Below are 7,501 nucleotides of genomic sequence, written 5' to 3' on the forward strand. Positions count from 1 at the left end.
GAAAGTGATCCTTCATATGCAACAGTAAAAAATTGGGTTGCTGAATTTAAACGTGGTCGTACAAGCATTGAAGATGAACCACGTAGTGGACGTCCAAAAACAGCAACAACAACAGAAATTGTAGCCAAAGTGCATGATATGGTATTAAATGATCGACGAATAAAAGTGCGTGAAATTGCTAATATTATGGGCATCTCAAATGAGCGAGTCCATTTAATTTTGCATGAAGAGCTACAGATGAAAAAGCTTTCTGCAAGATGGGTGCCGCATTTGTTAACAGTCGATCAAAAACGCATAAGAATGAACATTTCTCAACCTTGTTTGGATCGTTTTAAGCGAAATAAACTGGATTTTAAGCGTCGTTTCATAACTGTTGATGTGACATGGATCCACCACTATACTCCAGAGACAAAAGAACAATCCAAACAATAGACTGAAGCTGGAGGAAGTGTACCAAAGAAGGCAAAACCAATTCAATCGGCTGGTAAGGTTATGGCAACGGTTTTTTGGGACTTCAAAGGTATTTTATTGATTGACTATCTGCAAAAGGGTAAAACAATAAATTCAGAGTACTATTGCAACCTTTTGGATCAATTAAATGTACAAATTCGAGAAAAACGTCCTGGCTTACAACACAAAAAAAATAATTTTTCATCAAGACAACGCACGAGCTCACAAGAGTGTTTTATCAATGGCTAAAATCAACGAATTAAAGTACGAGTTGCTTGACCAACCACCTTATTCTCCTGATTAAGCTCCCAGTGAATTTTACTTGTTCCCAAATCTAAAAAAAATTCCTTGCTGGCAAGCGTTTTATCTCAAATGAAGATGTAATTACAGTTGTAAACCACTATTTTGAAGACCTTGAGGAAAACTATTTTAATCAAGGGATAGAATTGCTAGAAAAGCGTTGGACTAAGTGTATTGAAGTTTCAGGAGATTATATTGAAAAATAAAAATATTTTTGAAAAACTAACTATTCTCTTTCATTGATAGGCTAAGAAGTTTCCGAGCCGCCTCGTATGTTGACAATTTTTGGTGGAGAAATTTTGTGACCACTTTAAACGTCAAATGTTAAAAACAGATAGTTCGGTCAAAAAGTAGTTAAAAATTCTCGAAATACCTATAATAGAAAGGTCCCGTTATATGGGCGGAATACCAAGACATGGAAGTAAGTTAAAAAATTTTTGTTAGAGATGTTTTGTGACCTCTGGGAACCTCAAAAGGAAGTCTCAAACATCGAATTGCAGGTACTTCTGTCAAAAAAGGTAGCTAAAATCCTAAAAATACCGAAAATCGAAAGGTACCGTTATATGGGGGCTACACCAAAACATGGACCTATGTTGACAATTTTTGTGGATAAAATTTGTGACTACTGGGAACATAAAATGTTAAATTATTGGTAGTTTGATCAAAATATGTAGCTAAAATCCTTGAAAATACCGATAATCAGGAGGTACCGTTATATGAGGGCTGTACCAAAACATGGACCTATGTTGACAATTTTAGCGGAGATGTTTTGTGACCGGAAATCTCAAACGTCAAATTGCAGGTAGTTGGTCAAAAAATATTGCCAAACCCCTTAAAAATGCCGAAAATCGGGAGGTACCCCCATACAACGGTTTAAAGTATTTTAAGGATTTTAGCTACATTTTTTTGGAACTACCTTTTATTTGGCATTTGAGGTCCTCCATTGAAATTGTCAACATAGGTCCATATAGTGGTACCCATACCCCCCATAACGTCTCATATAACGGTACATCCCGTTTTTCGGTATTTTCGGGATTTTAGCTAAAATTTTTAACCAGACTATTTGTGTTTTGACATTTCAGGTTCTTAGTCGTCACAACACGTGTCCACCAAAAACTATGAACATTAGGGTTATGATTTTTTTTAATTTTTTCTCAAAAATTATGTCCTGTAGTGAAAATGAATGAATGTTTGCCTATTAATGCCTAAAATAAAATTAATGAGAAACAAACGGTTATGTCATTTTGGTTATGTTGTGCTTACAGTGACTTCAAAAAATTGTCAAAAGTTCTAAAAAATAAAAAACTTTAAAAGCTTTTTGTGCGGAAGCATTTTTATCGAATCGCTTAACAATTAAGATTTTATGTAATCTTAGGTAAAAACTCATCAAAATATCAACCAGGGATACGAGGTTGTAAAAAATCATAACCCTAATAACCATATTTCAATGTTCAAGCATAGTCCCCATATAACGTTACCTCTCGATTCTCGCTATTTTGAATATTTTAGCTACATTTTTTTACCGAGCTACGTGTTATTTGTAATTTGAGGTATCCCGTGGTCACAAAACTTCGTCATCAGTAATTGTCAACATAAATCCACGTTTTGCTATAGCTCCCATATTTGGTATAGCTTTGGTATAGGCCCCACATAACTGTACCCCTCGATTTTCGGTATTTTAGGTGTTTATCTACATTTCTGAAAGAACTACTAGTTATTGGGCATTTGAGGTTGCCAGTGGTCACAAAACTTCTTCACTATAAATTGTCAACACAGGTCCATGTTTTGGTATAGCTCCCATATAAAGGCACCTCCCGATTTAAGGTGTTTTGAGAAATTTAGCTACATTTGTTGACCGAACTATCTGTTATTAAACATTTGAGGTTCCCAGTGGTCACAGAACTTCTCCAAAATTTGTGAAGATATGCATACACTTTGATATAGCCACCCTATAAAGGTACCGCCCGATTGAAAACATTTTAGATACATTTTAATAAAATAATATTTATACTGAATAAACGTTATTTTAGTCATTAATAGACGAAAGTTCATTCATTCGTGCAGCAGGAAATAAGTTTTGAGAAAAAAGTCAAAAAGTCATCATCAGGGAAGCCCAAACAGTTTCAAGTATTGCGTAGGGGATTCCATGCCCTATTAAGTACGTAATTTAATGTTTATTCAAGGGTACCGAGACTTTTTATTAATGATTTAGTTGAAATATTGAAAAGAAATGTACCTATGTGGCAGGGGTGCTTAAACTTTTGCCAGTCACTGTACACTAGTCATGTTCTTTGGCATTGCTTCCAAATTTTGCGTTTTAATTTCTACCGATTGCGCTCGTTAAGTAAAACAATGTTACGGAATTCCATTACTGATTCACGGTAAGTAAAACAGTAAAACAAACACAAAATTCCATCAATGGGGGATGTACCACTTGACTTATCTATTTTAATGAAATTGTTTAACCTTAGAATAAATAGATTGTTGCAATTGTCACGGAAATCCATGACACAATTTCCAATAAACGACAACAGTAAGCAATCATCAGATGATGGATAGGTTATCAGACTTGAGACTTTCATAGAGAGGAAATGGAATTTGGACTATCCAATATGAAAGTATGACAAATAACGCAGTCATGTTTTGAAAATCTTCACCCTATTGAACCCACATGATATACATACATATATGTATATGTATGTATGTTTTTGCGACCTAACTGAAAATAAAGTAACGACGAAGGAAACATACAGACATCATTCTCATTTTCATCAACTTCAACATTATTGCAATGCGGACTGAAATTCAAAATGACCTTTCGACAGACAGAAATGAAAAAAATGCCTCAAATTTTGTTTACTTACCTCTCTGATTAATCTTTTCTGGCAACTCAACTACTCTACAAAAATGTCTGTGGTCTGTTTTTGTTTTCAGAACAATAAAAATGGAGGTATTTTGTACGGCATGGTGTCATTTGTGGAGGAGAAGTATGGGGTTTCCTACATTTCATTTGGGTATCAAAGTCTGAATAAAATGTGTGTATTTACACAGTTTGTGTTTTTTTTTTTTTTTTGTCTAGCTTTACGAATCGCCCAGAGAACACTCGTCGTCTAGAATTGTAAGATATGAATCATGGATAAGTTAGGAGAGCAAAAGCTGAAATAAAGTTCGCTGTTTATCAGTAATATATGAAGAAGAGAACAATATTGAGTGATACTGGCAAGCTATACACGTATGTATGTATGAGTACTTATCGCCAGTTAACAACAACCGCTAGGTACAGTACGAGCATGAAAGTCATATTGAGAGAGAAAGTTAATTATAGGCCTCCAGCTATGGAATACAGAGTCCAACTCTTGAGAACTATTATCAGGCGACTACAAACAGAAAACGACAGCTACAAGTGTTGCCACCTTTTTCGGAATAAAAACGGGAGTTTTGTCAGCTGTAGTGAGGAACAGACCCTTGTCTGATTTTTTCGATAAGTTGTTGTTGAGAAACAGCTATTCAAATCGGAGGTTTTTTGAGTAATTTTTTTCGTCCTGAGAATTATGAACTACTCTACCCCTGTGCATAAGCTTTCATGGATCAACATTTCTGGTTTTTAATGTCTGATGACTCAATGCCAATGGTTTTAACATGGCAAATCCCAGGACTTATCTCAGTCCCTCACCTGGGAAGCTACCTTTACACCCATTAAAGGTAGTGAGCTAACATATACCGCTGTTCACCCATAATAATAATAATTGTTCCACAAACATCCCAGCGGGACAAGGGGGACTTCCCTCATGCACCCCGATTCATATTAGCTCAATGATACGGGACCTACAGTTTATCGCCGAGTCCGAACGGCGTGCCCTAAGACACCACTTGTAGAGAAGTTTTACATGGCTGAAATACTCAGTATATGTCGCCAACATTACTGGGGGGTAATTTGCCACCGTTCAAAATTTGATGTTGCCTAGCCGGGGAATCGAACCCAAGACCTTCTGCGTGCAAGGCGGGTGTGCATACGATTGCACCACGGTGGCACCCATAAGAACGTTAAAAACTTGAGTTAGTCGTCGGGTTAGTAATCCAACCCTATAAAAAGCAACCTACTATGAAAACAAGTAAGTACGACGTTAAGTTCGGCCGGGCCGAACTTTTTATACACTCCACCACGAACTGTATTGAATTTAATATGAACAATTAGTAACTAGTAAGCTCTTTATCTACGTCAAGTGTAATACCTTGGAGAAGAATAATCACTTTATACTGAAAATTTTCTGTTTGGAGCTTTTCTACTTATGATACATATACCCACAAATTTCTGGTCGAAAGTTTTTTACCACCAACGAAGACTAAACTCAAAAATACAACCATTTCGTTACGATATTGAGGCCAGACCTTCAAAAACCCGGAAATCGGGAGATAGATTTCTATGGGGGCTATATGAAGACGTGGACAGATACAGAGAAATTTCAGCTTGAAAGTTGTATACCCCCAACGAGGACTAAATACCAAATCTCAGCCATTTCGGTGGAATATTGAGGCTAAAACCTTGAAAATATCTAAAATCGGGAAGAACCATTCTATGAATTCGGGACCTATAGCTATACAGGTATACAAGGACCTGCACTTAAACAAAAATGTTGAACTTTTGTAGGGGAGGTACAATAAGGAGAAGACCGATATGAACCATTTTTGAAATTAAACTATATTTGGGCAAAATATTCGGAGATTCAAATTTGGAACAAATCGGTCGCTCCGAATTACACTTTAGTGTAATTTTTTTTTAATTTTTTTGTGGGTTTTTCCGAACATTTTTGAACTTTTGTGGGGGAGGGGGAGATGAAAATATATATACCCTCCTTAGCATAAATGCCGAGGGTACACAAATTGCGAGATGAATCTTGATTTCAACAGACAGACGGGCACTGTTGTATCGACTTGAGACTTGAGATAGGCATCAGGTTTGTAACCCAGAGTATTAAAAACTTGAGCGTGAGAAACTCCAGATTTCAGAGCTTGAGAAACAGAGTAGTCAGACTGAAAATTTTACCCGATTCTTAAACACCAGTTATTTCAGTTATCAAGTTCTGGTTCCTCAGTATCCAGACTCAAAAATTCTGCAACTTGGACTAGTTGCGTCCATGAAGAATCAGGAGGCAGGTGAGTGGGATTAGTTGGGCAGCTAAACAAATGCAGCGTGTCGTGTGGTCCCAAACCACATGCCGGGCATGTGTTGGGTATCGTGGCATCAATTTGGGCCCATTACGAGGCGTGTTTGCCTTGGCAGCTGGCGTTCTTCGGCTGCGATGGATGGGTGGTGGTACCGTATCTTTGTACTGCATGCGCGACTGCTTCAGTGTGAATGCTATCCAAGCCTGCCTGATAGGCTCGTTGGTCTAGAGGTTCTCGTTTATACCTTTGTACCCCTCTCTAGATCATGAAGATCTCTCCTGACGTGTCTTTCCATTAACTCGTGACAGGATGCTAACTGCGATAACAACCAAGCAGCTACTGCATCAACAACATCCTGTTATGTTGATTCATCGGTAAAACCTTCGGCTCCTCATGAAGATGGTCCACTGGTGTCATGAGAAGGCACCCTGTTGCATTCCTCAGAGCGGCATTCTGGCAGGTTTGAACATTCTACCACTGCGTAGCGCTAACATTTGCATACCACGCTGGTGCCGCACCCAAAGTGCTGCCGGCCAGCGACATGAGGACCTTTTTACTACTTCTCATCTTATATCAAATAGCTGCGGCTTACGCGGACGACTTAAACATGCTATCCAACGTTACATCCAATATTTTGGGACAGTTAGTGGTGGGAATCAGTGCACCATCGACCAATATGTTCATTGAGGGCCTCATTTCAGCCGCCCATGTGGTGAACAGTGTGGCTGTGGATTTAGCGGCGAATATTTTCATATTCCTCAGATGAAAAAATTGCACTAGGTCAGATATGTAGACATTTAACCTATCACATATGTATGTCATCGACGATAAGACCCGACGCCAAGATGATACAATCATCCGCATACATTATATTCTCTAAGTCGTCTAGAGGGTGTAGAATTTCAGAAAGGTGAGGTTAAACAGTTCCTGGGATATCACCCCGCCTTCGGGAACTCCCTGTTCAACTCTACGGGTTTTGGACTTGTTGTTTCTGAATTCAACAAACGACTGGCGTCCACACATATAGTTGATTATCCAACCATTAAAACACGGCTCTACATCCTCGAACAGCTTGGCATGGTTGACGGTATCGAAGGCCTTCGGTAGATCAAGTGCCACCATAACTGTTCGGGCGCATGGCGTGTTTTGGTTCAGAGCTCTATAGATATGTACTATACATTTTCCGGAATAAATGTTAATGTTGGACAACTGGACTCGTACGACAAAGCTCATCCTCTAGTCCCGTCGCCTCTGCTGGGAAATTTGGTCTGATTTCAAGTATTCGACCAGCAGGTATGTAGCGAGCGGGTGCTGAAGTGATTATGACCCAGAACGTTCTCTCGGGTAACCGAGGATCTGAGGGAGTGGTCATCGCTCTCAGCGTTGATTGTTAAGTTCTCTGAACCCTTGCCAATCAGCTTTGCCATGGTTCCGAAACAAGTCGGGTGGTCTATGAACGTGGTCTGAGCCAAGGAAAATGACTGGTTGCCAGGATGGTAATATCTGGCGAGCTGTGGAAATCTCCTCTAATCCTCGTAGAAGCGTCTTTATTGTTGTTGTTGTAGCAGCATAAAACATAGGTGGA

The sequence above is a fragment of the Musca autumnalis genome, unplaced genomic scaffold, assembly GCF_047663935.1.
Source record: "Musca autumnalis isolate F117 unplaced genomic scaffold, ASM4766393v1 scaffold_3, whole genome shotgun sequence".
Classification (NCBI taxonomy): Eukaryota; Metazoa; Arthropoda; class Insecta; order Diptera; family Muscidae; genus Musca; species Musca autumnalis.